This window comes from Polypterus senegalus, chromosome 4, assembly GCF_016835505.1.
Source record: "Polypterus senegalus isolate Bchr_013 chromosome 4, ASM1683550v1, whole genome shotgun sequence".
Classification (NCBI taxonomy): Eukaryota; Metazoa; Chordata; class Cladistia; order Polypteriformes; family Polypteridae; genus Polypterus; species Polypterus senegalus.
The window spans coordinates 94,441,510-94,455,617 of NC_053157.1; the positions used below are offsets into that span (position 1 = coordinate 94,441,510).

Sequence of the window (14,108 nt, forward strand, 5' to 3'; positions counted from 1 at the left end):
ACGACAATTTGTTATTTGGTCTGTGGATGCAGTTTATCAGAATGAGAGACAGCGCCGGGCAACGATGCGGTACAACCTAGTTGCACTCCGCTATTGATAACCAGTGATTACAAAACTCTTCACCTATCAACAAAGATTTTTTTGTCGAATTTATATTTGCGTGCGCAACTGATGTCTAACTGATATAAATTAGAATGCATATGTTTGTACAAGTGTACAAAGAACTTTTTTGGCCCTTACCTGCTACGCGGCTTAATCTCATTTAGCATCCCATTGTCTTGAAGCGTAACAAAACTTCACCCAAAGATGTCCTAACTTCTTTGGTGCGCGCAGCAGCTCCTCGAATAAAAGACGATAGACAAAACAAGTCCCTTGCAATCACACTTTTGGTCTTTCTCTCTCACACTCTTTCTTTATCTCTCTCTTTTCTTCTTTACGACTGGGCTCTTGTGGAATGCAGGAGCGCGCCCCCCTCCATACGCGCGCGCGCACACACACACACACACACACACACCACACACACGTGCGCGCGCAGGCACGCACGCAGACTCACGCACATACACAGACACAGGCGGCAGAGAGAAAGGTTATTAAAACAGAAGCTGTTGTAACGTGAATGCACAGACAAGAATGTACACACTCCACAGATGAGGATTCAGAAACTGACAAGCACACATGTGAAATTGCGTAGGACCCTACCAAGCGAGCCCGGCTACAAACACAAGGGGAGATCGAGTTACACGCACATCTTCTCGGTGGAGCTGCTGCTTTCGTAGACGGCTGGCCGACCTTGGTGCTGAGAGATGAGCGCCAACATCTTATTTGTGAAATGTCACGTCTATGAGGGCTACGGGCACAGGAGCGCACGGGGAAGGCATCGCGCCTTTCTCTGACTTTAAACAGACTCCCCCCTTTTCGCGATGCCTGATGTAAAGCGCCGCTGTTCTCCCTGTTGTGTCCAATCAGTGTATCTACAGCTATTGGTAATAATTTAGGGGTCATCCATGACTAACACTTCATGCTGATGAATGGCTTCTAACTGCTTGTTGCCCTGATGAGGGTGTCTGCATACTTCTGATTACAAACCTTAATGAACTTGGGGCTTTATTAAGCTCTCATATGGGGAGTTAACACTTGTGGGAGTAGCGTATTTTCGTACGGATGTTACATAGGAATCGATGCAAGAAGATTTCTGTTGTGTGACAACTACCTAAAGTATATTTTACTTTAAAAAAATCATTCAAAATCTTAACCGGATGGTTTTACCACCATTTCAGGGCTTCACAAGGTCTGACCGACTAACCAATTAAAGAACTCTATTGGGCATTTATGAGCAAGGAAACTGACACTACTTTCTGTCCTTAATGAATTAATCAGTTGTAGTTCTTTAGCTTGCAAAATTATAACTGCAATAATGGTAATCGTAATAATGAATAAATAATGATAACACTGGCACATCTTGTTTATTTCACCTAGTTTTGATAATAGCATGAATGTATCACACTGGCACAACTGCAGTGCCTTCCTCATCAATACGAAAGTTATCTCTTTGCCATCCTGAATTGGTAAGTGGGTAAGGAAGCTAATGGAAAGCATTATAGTATGTAATAACTAAAACAGTATTATTCATAAGAATAATAGTATTTACTACAAATACCTATCAATATACTGTATATATAACACGGAGAGAAAATATTATTTTCATTTATTTAGTGGTCTGATGGGTCAGTCAATAGTACTAATTATAATAATATTAGTAAGATTATAAACAATCACAAACAGCCCCCTTCATAATCATCATTACAGTCGTAATGGTAATAAATGAATAATAAGCAAACAGCTCACCATTTCTTTTTTTTAAATAAAGTAAAAACAATGATGAATACTTGTGTTACAGGGAAGGGTTTCCATACCTGTGGTTTAATTATAGATCCCCAGTACTAAATTTTTTTATTTTTTTTTATCTTTTACCTTTTGGCCGAGAAAATAAGAACAATCAAATCATATCACTATTTATACTTTAAAAATGCTCAAAAGGCTTCTTTTCTAGACCTTTAATTCTAGAAACATAGACATATTTGAATGCATTATTTATTGTGATAACAAACATACATATCTAAACAATTTATTGACCACAAGAAAGGCAGCCTGCATGTCTGTGACGCCACAGAGCCAACAAGGTGGAAATTAGAAAATGCACCCATATTGACAATACTGTGCTTGAAGAAAATATTTTTTATTAATTTACTTTGTAACTTTGTTCAAGCAGATGGATTCCTCCAGCTGAATGTAATGTGTCTGTTTATTTCACTACCATTAGCAAGAAGCTATCCAGATTTAAGAAAAAAGAAATGAAAATGCAGTTATAGCTATAGTTGAAATGAAATGATAGCTTCTTTGTCTTAACCTTTTTCATTTGTGCTCTTATTCGTAGTGCCTTTTCCTACAGTTCAAATCTCAAGCCTGAGCTACATGTAGAGCTAAGAAGGTGAATAACAAATGCGCCTCTCAAGCCAAGCCTCTTTAAGCAGGCATCCCTTGATCTTTTATTACTTGCCGAAATATGCATCGTGCACAAAAGCAGGATAAACTTTTCCATGAAAGAACTTAAGCGATAGCAATTTGAAATGAATACATTTACTAACTCTGACTCCTTTTGTAAGCTTTTAGGCCTTACTATTCCTTAACCTAACCATAACAGGTAGCATAAAATCATTTGTCTCTTCCCCCACACCCCTCACCAACACCAACCGGGGATAAGGCTGTAATAACCTATAAATCCTTTTCCACCCAAACTCTCCCAAGAGTGAGTGTGATTGAAAAAAAGTGTACTTTCTTTGGTTATATGGTTGGCTGCAAGCTCAAAAGAGCCATTGGAGAATTAATGATGGAATGCAGGCAGGCACAGAACAACAGGATAATCTTCAGTAGACACTTGCAGTGGACATGTTTTATGAAAGCAAAGGTGAGCCAGACATTACTAAGGTAACATTCTTGAATTTATTTGTTAAGTTTATATATAAGTATAAGTTATTTATTTATAAGTTTATTACATGAAAATTATTCAGCAACGGCAGGTACGGTATTCATTTTCCTTTTTGCCATTAAAATCACTTCTTATTAAATTAACAAAATACAGTAGGTGGCCTGACTGTGATTCATGTTGAATTGTTTAGCAACACTGATCATGAACAAATAAGGCAAACTCATATACTGAATGGGTAATTTTGACCTAAAAGATTAATATGTGTTTAAAATATTTACTTTATAAGAAGGCATTGATAGCTGAAAAATCATCAGGAGAAAGGGTTTCCCTATTAATCAGTTGCTTTAGTTAAGTAATATCATATTAATATCCTACTTTTTATACATCAGTTGAAACACATAGTTTTGAAGTGAGATTACTTTACAGAGGACACTTAAATTTGTATTGGTGGAAATCATACTATCATCATAAAGCATGAAACAACATGTAGTGCATATCTGATAATTGGTGTTTCAGCCTCCTATTAACTTGTTGTAGGAGAAACAAAACTTTACTCAGACTTAATTTCTGACAAATGAGGAGAAAAATAAAATGCTTTTGAAAAATTAATTTGACACCATCACATCAAGCCTTTTAAAGAGCAGAACAAGTATACTACCAAAAAAGGCCACATTCTACATTAGTGAAGGATTCATAAAAAGGACAGAACATTTTTATTGTAATATTCTTAGAAAGCCTGCACTCAACACAGTTTCCTTTGAAATAGATTGTATTTTGTGGGCATGCTGAGTCTAAACTTCACTACGTGTGGTAATGTCTATATTTCAAGTGAATTTGTTCCCCCAAGACATTTCATGCTGAAACAAATCGTCTGCCTTCTTGACTACAAGTGGTAAAGACCATTGAGCTTTCAGGAGGTTTCACTGTAGGAAGTGGCCACCACATTTCTCCTCAGTAAACAGTTAGGAAGTCAGCTATGGTCTTCAAAAGTGATCTGCACAATAACTCAAAGAATCATTTATGTCATGCTGTCGTGTTTCAAATAATTATGGCTTATTACATCCATACTTTACTAATGATTAAAATATGTACTATGTGCTTAAGTGTGTCAAGAAGGCATTTGAAAGTTAAAAAATAAAAGTATAATTTTTTGTAAAAACAGTCTTTTAAGTAAAACTTTTCTCATTGTTTCTAAAATGTACTTGAAGCCTAAGTGCAAGGTTTTGTTTCATCAGTCCATGAATTATATTATTGAGACATTTACATACAGAAATAAAGGGTCTTTTCAATTTTGCAAAAATACAGCAATTTATTCTTTGGACTAACACTGTTTTACCTATGTATAGTGCAAGTTTAAGAATGGTACATTCATATTTTTTGAAAAACATCTGTAGGGCAATTGCATTCATATTTATATGTATCTGTTTTTTTAAAGTTTGTTAATACAAGTGTTGGGTGAATTACATTTACATTTCTTTTAGTTATCAAGTAAAGATATGATATTGTCATTTGACTGAACAGTTATGGGAAATTATGGTCAAAGTAGAGAAATATCCATCCTGCCACATATAAGAACTATTTGAACAATACATAGGAAACAGTTATCAGCATAAGGTTTATACAATGATGAAAGAGCAAATTCTTCTCAAGGAAAGATTCAACACTCAGTGTTAAAAGGTTTTAAAGCTAAGAAAAAGAAAATAAATTTAAACCTAAAAAGAAAACTAATTAGCAAATTAAAATCAGGTGAATGTAGAAAAGTATCAACTTATAAATGTTAGCATTCAAGTAATATCAGTGAAGCTAATTAGTACTTAAGATGTGGGAGGTGAAGAAAACTAATCTTGCAAATGCATTTCTGAACGGAAAGTGAATGCTTTCATTTTGCAGATGATCAACAACATAAGTAGAAGTTAATACGAAATACCACAACATAGCTGTTATTAGCTTAACAGTAACTACGGGTCAAATTTAAAGATGGATTGCTTTGGAAATTTTGTTACTTGGTAACAGAATTAGGTATCTCATGAATCAAAAGAAGTAATTTAGAAAACAAGAAAGCTTGTACAAATTATCCAAACTTTGCAGTGACTTAAAGTTTTATGTTTTTAAACACTTAAAAAATATTGTGTCTTTGTGACATTTTGAAATCTCAGTTTAGTTTACTTCCATTGAAATTCATTGTTTATTTCAATGACATGTACTTGAAAGTTTTAACTAATGTTTTTATGAACATGTTATTCATTTCAGAATAATAAATCTTTGGATAACATAAACAATAAGGCATGCCTACAGTAATCAAAAGATGAGAGAAATTCATCTATTTTTGGATCCAGCCTCTCTAAAAAAAAAAAAAAGATCATTCCCACACCTAAGGCAATAAAAGAGGGTGGGGTGAGAGTTACCAAGACCATTAAGTATGGCATCTTTGTTAAAAAAAAACAGATTTTAATTTCTCATATAATCATTTTTTTGTGTTATTTTGAGAATAAAGGAAGCAGAATCAAATAATATGATATCAATAGTTAACTTATTCTTAAAAGTAAAGATCTCAGCAAAAGATGGCTCACACTCCTATTTTAAAGTAGTGTCATCCAAAGGCTTAAATGGCAAATGATTTTAATACATTCTGTAGAACAATAGATCTTGTATTCCCCATTGAAATAATAATATTCGTTGAGTAAGAAGGACAATAAACAAATATCAAGCAATATTCAATTCATATATTCAACAAGTTTCCAAATATGTTTACTTGTGTTCAGTTTTTCTAGACATTCATACTTATGTAAATAGGGCAACAGCAGGTTAAGTGATATGTTCGGTGACACAATGGGAGTTACAGACGGAGAATGAACCGGTAACATTCTAGTTTTCTATCTGGTGTCTCAAAGAGTAGGCCCCTGAGCTTTTACAAAATCAGGTGCAGTTTACAATTTGTTTTTTTTTAGCAGAATCTTGGGCAAGGCTGGAGCCACCCCTGAAAGGGACTTCAGTTCCATACTCACAACATGATAGTTTACAGTCAGCAATCAACTTAACATTCTTTTCTTATGGAATGTGGGTGGATCAGGGAATAAACCCACACAGAAACAGGGAAAGGAATCAAACTCCATGCAAACTGCATTTTGTGGCAAATCTAGATTGACAGTTAGTGCTTTTTATATCATTCACATCATCCTTCTGCTGGTTGGTAAAAGGTAAAGACAGTCACTGAGAAAAATGGATGAGTGAATTATCCAATTTATTTTTATTCCTTACAACCACTGAGCTTTACTGCAGAATTATAATACCTTAATGTAAAACTTCCTCAAAAAATAAAAGTAGAATTAGAATTCTATTCAGGAAGAGCACGTTTTAATTGAAATAAATCACAACTTAAGTAATCTATAGTTATTACATGCGAACACTCAAAGCCAGATGATATATTTCTAAAATAAATAATGCTTTCAGTTCTAAATGAATAAAAAAAATCTCAAACCAATTTTGCAAGTTTTTCATCTAAGAATACAAATGAGAGATATTTATTACTTGTTCCTTTTGCATTATATGCATTCATAGGCTGACATAGAAATATAATAATCCATCCTTATCCAACCTGCTATATCCTAACTACAGGGTCACGGGGGTCTGCTGGAGCCAATCCCAGCCAACAAAGGGCACAAGGCAGGAAACAAACCCCGGGCAGGACGCCAGCCCACCACACAAAATATCAAAATTACAAGTTATGATTACAAGTTCTCAAGGTGAATAAGCATGACATTAGGTTGTATGTTATTTATTTAATAGTTATAATATCATTATGATCTTATTTGTTGTTCCTGTTATTTTAATTATATTATTAAATCCTACCATTATTAATGCTTCTGTTGATGATAACAGTACAATATATTAATGTTTTAAAAAATATGCATTTATGATGAAAAGCTTGGATTAAGTGGTTTTGAGAATGTCATTTTGTTCCAATGAATGTTCTTTACAGCTCTTCTCATTCATCACCATATATTTGTAACTTTTTTTATTGGCATATACTACATATGAAAATTAATAATATAGCCTGTTTATGGTACCATCCACCATAAGGAAACAAATTTTATATCAAAAGTGCCCATTTCAGCACTATTGGTTGGATCTATCTGAAAAATGGCATTATACAATAGAGCAGGAGACCAATAAATACTATTAAGTTTTATATTTTATTACTAAAAATAAGGGTGCAGGCTATTTTACTCAGGTAGGAGGAACTAGATAGTAATGGGATATTCATATGTAGAAACCAATAACCTGTTCACAGAAAACTATAAAATAAACTCATATCTAGTATAAAACACAATTTTTTACAAATAGTAATACAATACATATACTGTATTACTATCTAAAAATGCCTATAAATAAAGGGTTGAGAAATCTTATACTTCTTTGTGTCATAAATAGAGATACAGTAAGCAATTTTACCAATATTTTTATGTTAGAAGCAAAAATTTATGTTCATTCCATTTTTGCTGTCTTCTTTCATGCAATATGTATGATTAATCTTCTGTCTACTAAAGAAAGTATTTTTTAAAACAGGCAATTGAGTGCAAAAGAATAGGGAAAAGGGAATGTGTCTTTATTTAAAGAGTTAATTTGATGCAGTGTCTTTAATAGCGAGGAATTATTTTGTGTACAAGAGAACTAGCATTACACTTTGTGTATATTAATTAAAAGAAAATGCCTATTTCAAGAATGAATCAGATGATTTTAACACAGGCTATAAATATTTATAATACCTGTAAATATCAGTAATAATACTCAGTAATAATAGCAGTGTGTGTGATCATGAGCTTAATATTCTTGTTTTGGCCACTGGCACCCTTCTTAGATTTATGAAAACAATAATCTGACTTTTTCTTTTTCTTAAATTATATTGAAGCATGTAACAACAAAGAAAGTTTACACAATATTACAAAATGAAAGCGTAAGTAAAAATAACAGCCTATGTATGAACTACTATTGTACCAAAGTTCCAGCCTCTTTAAAGAGTGGGGATCTAGTCTGATAAAAATACAATTATAAATGTTTAAATGTATCAAAATAGCAAAAACAATCATTTTTAATATTGAGTATTTGCTTGTAAAATTGTTATTAAATTGAAACAGCATAGTAACAGCAGTAAAAACTGCATAATATTTTCATACTAATAAATTAATAACAGAAGATAATAGAGCTAGTATTGCTAATAATGATGTAAAAATAATTGATACTGTTTCCTATTGCAATTTAAACCTCCGTTATTTAATATAGACATAGGAAATGGAACTACAGAATATTTAATATTACACCATTAAAATAATCAGAAATTAATAAAATACAATGTTTAGAGAGAGATTTAAAAGAGTTTGGGAGCGTAGGATTCTTGTGTTATATGGTGATTCTCTCATTGTGTACATTAAAATTCTATTCAAGTTTATATTTATAATAACAAGTAGAGAGTATAGTGAAATTTTTTATTGCATATCTGATCAATGCATCACTACTCTCTCCTGAAGAGGTACTAATTGTTCTCTCCTAGTTGTAAACCTCTGTCTCCTTCACTGGTTCCCTCCAGCAATGGCCTCATTTCCACACTGATATATCAAGTAACTTTGCTAAGGTACCTTTTTCTTCTCTCAGGTGTGATTTTTCTGGGCCCTGTTCATATTTTGGCTATTCTATTTTCCTGGCAACATTGTACTCTGTATACAGTATATAGTGTATGTACATACAATATTTATCCCCAGAAGAAGTGATTCAGTTTGTATAAAAAATTCTTGAAAAACTAAGCAAGACGAATGATATGATATATGATAAATGATATATTGGACCAGAATGAGGGCATGTGGGGGTCATTAGGATAATCTAAAATGCTCATAATTACAGTAGCAGTACAACTAGTTGTGTGCCATGGTGGTGCTAAATGGTGTTCCATGGCATGTTGTGCAACTTCTTTCTCAAGTAAAGCAATTTTTCATAATGGGTGTGACACATCCTAGACTTTCTTACATACAGTAGGCTCTAAGTACTGAACACAATAATAGGGTATCAAATCATGCAGGCATTCTGAAAACATGGGTATTATAGTTGTTTGGGCATAAAAAACAGCATCTGGTAGATTGGCCTAAAGAGGATGGACAATGGTTCATAGGATTTGCCCTACGTTACAGCATAGAAAATAAGATAACACAAGAAATGCGGGCCCCACATTGTGATGTTTTCTGTTTGGAATGTTGTGTAGATTACAATGTTGTCCACATTGTGTCCATATTTAAATCTAGTGGTCACCACTTTCTAGATAAACTGAAATTTATCAATAAAGATAATCCAGTTCCAGTACAGAATGCTTAAGCCTGACAACAGGTGGGCAATAGTGAGAAATCAATAACAGATGGTGTAATACACAAAGTGAATGAAAATGCATTCCCACCTCTATAAGTAATTGACTCATAATCCGAAACAATACATGGTGATCTACAGAGGATAGCATATTTCTATATTTGGTAGAAAACACAGAATTTGGTACTATTGGTGTCTGGCACTTGGTTTACCTGTTCTTTTATAGTGTTTTCCCTCCAGTACCACCCAGATTTTTTCCAGTATTCCCAACACCTTCCTACAACCGTTGTTATAAGCATCATCCACCTGCCACACCAGTTTGGCCAACATGTACCGTAATAAGTCAGTTTGAACACTTTGTTTTATGAAGACCAAGAATTTATTCCATATCAGATAAACTCAGTTTTTCATATGCCTGATAAATGTATCGTCAAAGCAATCCTGTCCTTTGCAGCAGGTGATGTGCCCCAAGGTCACTATGACATGATAATATGTGATTATATTTTTATAGATATGGACATGCAGACCTGGGTATTCTGATATCCCAGACAATATTTCATGAAAAGCCTATGTGCAACTATTATTTGTCATAAGGTTTATCATAATACAAAGTTTCTCCAGTTATAATCTTTTGCTGCAGTTTACAATATGGACAAAAATTCACAAAGTTTTTACAGCATAATGTGATTTTACACAAAAAAACTCATCATTATTCCCAAAATTTTTCTCCATGAATGGCATCTTTGAAGGTTCCAGTGCAGTGCTTCAAGTGCAGTAGAAAGCATGGAATTTCAAACTAACCACAAAATAATCTGCAGGCAATGCTGGTTAATTTTGAATGAAGCATATAAAATGCTTCCAAATAAAAAAAGAAACTCTTACCTGTCTATATACACAATTTCAATTTAAAAAAATATTTTTTAACAATTTTGTCAATTAATTTCTCCATGCCTTGACAGATTGAAAGGAAACACAAAATGTTCTGCATTTTCTTATTAAAGAGCAGTTCATTTGTTACCTATCCAGCTTATCTAGTTAGCCTGTCTGTTTGACTATTAAAAAATCTGGCTGCACCAACAATGCATCATGCAACTATGCCAGATATCATACGTGCAGATAGGATTTCATCCATGTAGTTATGCTCGGACATATCACTGATAGAGATAAGTAGGTCCTTGAAAGTGGCCTGAGAATGACAGTCATTATCGAACAGTCTTCCACAGCCTCCACTGCTGAAGAGATCAGAGTTCTTGTGACCTTTCAGCACATTTAGACAGCATATAAGAATGTTTGGCTGATGTCTGATATTCTTGAAACATTCCCTACTTAGAATTGTGCTGGTTTTGTTGATGTTTAGCAAGACCACCATAATGCAAGCTAGTAGTGGATAAAGAAAAGTTCACTTTTCTCTGACAATGGAATAACATGTGTGGCCCTTGCATCTGCTTGTGTCTGTTTAAGCATGACTGAGCACAATATCCAAACAAAGCAGAGCTGCATTTCAGAAAAACAGGAAGACATTCCAAAAAGGCCATCCTGAAGCCCTGTATACATTTTCTGTACAAGTGGTCTATCAATGAAATAAAAATTGTTAATTTGGTTCTTTAGATTTTTTGAAATGCATTTTAAAAATATTTTGTTGTATTTAGCATTTAACAAACAAAAGCTGCTGCAACTACTGCTACCATGAATGATAATGTTGATAATGATAAGAAGAAAAAGAAGAATGTAAATATAAAGACAACATCAGAAACTCTATTTTAATTCTTTGAAACTGTCCATTTGTCAGGTCTGAGAATGCCATGCAGCTTTTATAAAAGAATGTTACATGCAAGGATGATTCATTAGTCCATCACTAGAGGGTGCTAAGTATCAATATACCCCTGGTATTCACATTTATTTTACAAGAACCTGAATTACTTTCATATAAATGTAGCATTTATATGTACATATATTTTGAGCCACTATTGCACACATGTGCAGTAACATGCATAGCATAAATACAATTTTAGTTTACATTTCACATTTTTAAAATTCTTTTTAGAATAAAAAAAAACTACCCCCAATTAAACTAGTTGACCTGACTGACTGATAGTGCTACAGAACTACTCTTACTACACATGTGTATGTACAGTTTAAAGCCTAATTTACTCAAGAGACACCACTGCTGTTGGAACAGGCTCCAGATCCCTGTTAACCTGAATTTGGATTTAGCAGTTTATAAATTGAATGAATGAATGAATGAATGAATAAGGTCACTCAGTGTGGCAAATTCAAACATTCAAATCAAAACAACCAACAAGGTCAGAGGCAGAGAACAAAATAGAGTTTTCTTACGAAAATGAGAGCCCAGTCTGGTTGGCAATTAAACTGCTTGAATTTGGATCTTGCAGTGATGGTAAGGCCTTTTGTTTTGTGTATAAAGCTCCTGGATGTTTTCTGAAAGACTCTGAAACTGCTTTAAATGTGCACAATACAATACTAAAGTCAGATTAATTATTAAAACAGTTTTATTTTTGTAGAAATCTTGCACTGAGAAAGCAAATTTGTTGATTATATTTTTTATTAAAAATCAGGTAATATTTCATTGGAGATAATTATTAATATTTCTAGTCAATTCTGTGATAATGTGTTAGCATTTTATTTAATTAAGACTAGAGATACACTTTTCTGCCTCATGAGTCCTTTGGGAAGTCACATATCTTGTCTCAGTAACAGAGTGTTTAATACTTTTACCTTCATAAAAATTGAGTTATAAGTAAATCATCAATCTCGTCAGCTCTTGTTGCTGTATAACTCTGTCCATTCACTGTGCAGCTGCCACTGTTTTATGTGACTGAGTTTTCCAGCAATTACAAATCTCTCTGATATTTTAAATTACTTTGTACGTGTCTCTTGTAAAACTTTGTAAAGAAATTAATTATAATAACAGACATTACAGTTGATATGCAAAGTTAAATTTCCACAGTAAATTATATTCCAGTTTGAAGACCTGAAAAACTTGCATTTAACTGATGGCATAAATGTGCCTCCTAGCCTTCAGTTGATTACCATGTGTTTGTTTTTTTTTCTGTTCATAGATAAGATGTATATGGGTTATCATTTAACATAAACAGAAAACAAATAATGTCTAACTCAAGACAGCACTTGTAATTAAAATAAATTTTGGTATTACATATCGGGTGTACATGTATGTTTTTATATTCTGCTGCTTTTACTACAGTAAGTATAAGTTTATATCAGCTTTGATTTGAGAAATTACTCATAGTGGTTCAGAGCCATTTGGAAATCAAGGCTGTGCAATTACCATTAGCATAATTGATTATGAGTAAGTTCTTATATTCATTTTAAAAACATTTAATTATAAATCATATCCATCTGCTTGGACTCATTCTGTTTTTAAAAAAGTAATGGGTTGAAGAACTTTTCTTGAGAAATATGCAGATATATATTGTCATCAGCATAGTTTTTGGTCCACTTCTAAAAATCACTGAATTTTTTTAATGCAAAGAAATCTGAAAAAACAATGTACAGTTTGTATACATGCTAAAGTTCTATCTAAATAAAAACAAAATCATGCATAATACCTGGTTGGTTGTTCAATATGTACGGATATAGGTTGCAATAGAAATGATGATTATTATTTCACTTGTTATTCTAGTAAATTATTATTTAAATTATATTGGTTTTTTTTTAAATTGGGATTATTATTATTTAATATGTAATATAATGAAAAACATCATATTATTTTTTAAAGTCATTTTGGTCATTTATTTGAAAAAATACAAACACACTTTCAAAGGTCAAGGTTTACTGTAATCAAAACTTCATTACACCACACCTTTTCATTTAAAAAGTCAAATAATGAATAATAAATCATGTTCATTTCATTACTTCAAATAGTTGTATAGTGTCTTACTTCCAGATTGATTTAATTTAACAGGATTAATTTATGTTTTGTTCGGCCGTTAGGCTTTCTATTTACAACCTACTGTTCACTAGGGCAGTGGAAAACTAGCACATCAAGTGTAGTGGAGTACTGAATTTTTAATTAATGAAAACCACATGCAGATTTATAACATAAAAACTTAGTTTGGTTGACCATTCATCCTTTGTTTAATTTTGCTCATATTACTTGTAATTTTTTATAAATTAGGTCAAAAGTTCAGTGAGACCATAATTTAAATATATGAGACCCCATTCGAAAAACTGTAATTTTTTTAATAACATTCAAAAAATTGCATTATTAAAACGTGATCAATATTTTTTTGTCCAAAAAATATTTGTGCTTCCCTCCATTTTACTTTATTAATGTCTACTGTGAGTAATGAAAGTAGCATTAACCGCTGCAATATTGACAGCTATAGCAATATTATTTAATACACTAGCTGCTTTTAAAGTAGAAGTAGTAAAAGAAGTAACCAATTATTATCAGTACTTTACCAAGAAAAAGGCAGAAACAGGTGCTGTTGCTTTGTAAAATGGCATTATGATTACACAATTGAACTAATATTTTCAAGCAATTAAATGCAATATTATGTAGCACATTCACTGCTGACACATTTACATAGCTAAAACTCCACAATAAACATGTAGTTATCGACTAAGCTTCATAAAGTCTGGCAGAAGTATATATATACTGAAAATTGATATCATCTATGATTTTGATGTAGGTCTGTCATTGGTGATATTCAAGTCCCAAATCCACTCTAAGGTTTTGTATCAGGGTCAAGAAGGCTTTCTTAAACAAACTGGCAACAAAGCCAAGGACACC

The 14,108-nt window shown here is 32.8% G+C and overlaps 1 protein-coding gene and 1 long non-coding RNA gene across 15 annotated transcripts in view; one reads left to right on the forward strand and one right to left on the reverse strand.

Annotated features, from left to right (window-relative positions):
* The window catches only part of tenm3 (teneurin transmembrane protein 3), an 842,281-nt gene extending 841,352 nt beyond the window's left edge, over positions 1-929 (reverse strand). For all 12 annotated transcript variants that reach the window (XM_039751049.1, XM_039751058.1, XM_039751057.1 and 9 more), the window contains exon 1: positions 241-929. The gene's annotated coding sequence lies outside the window, so the exon portion shown is untranslated. The remainder of the gene's footprint in view (positions 1-240) is intronic.
* LOC120527540 overlaps positions 1-14,108 on the forward strand; it is a 43,442-nt gene that overhangs the window by 1,752 nt on the left and 27,582 nt on the right. The window lies entirely within an intron of this gene.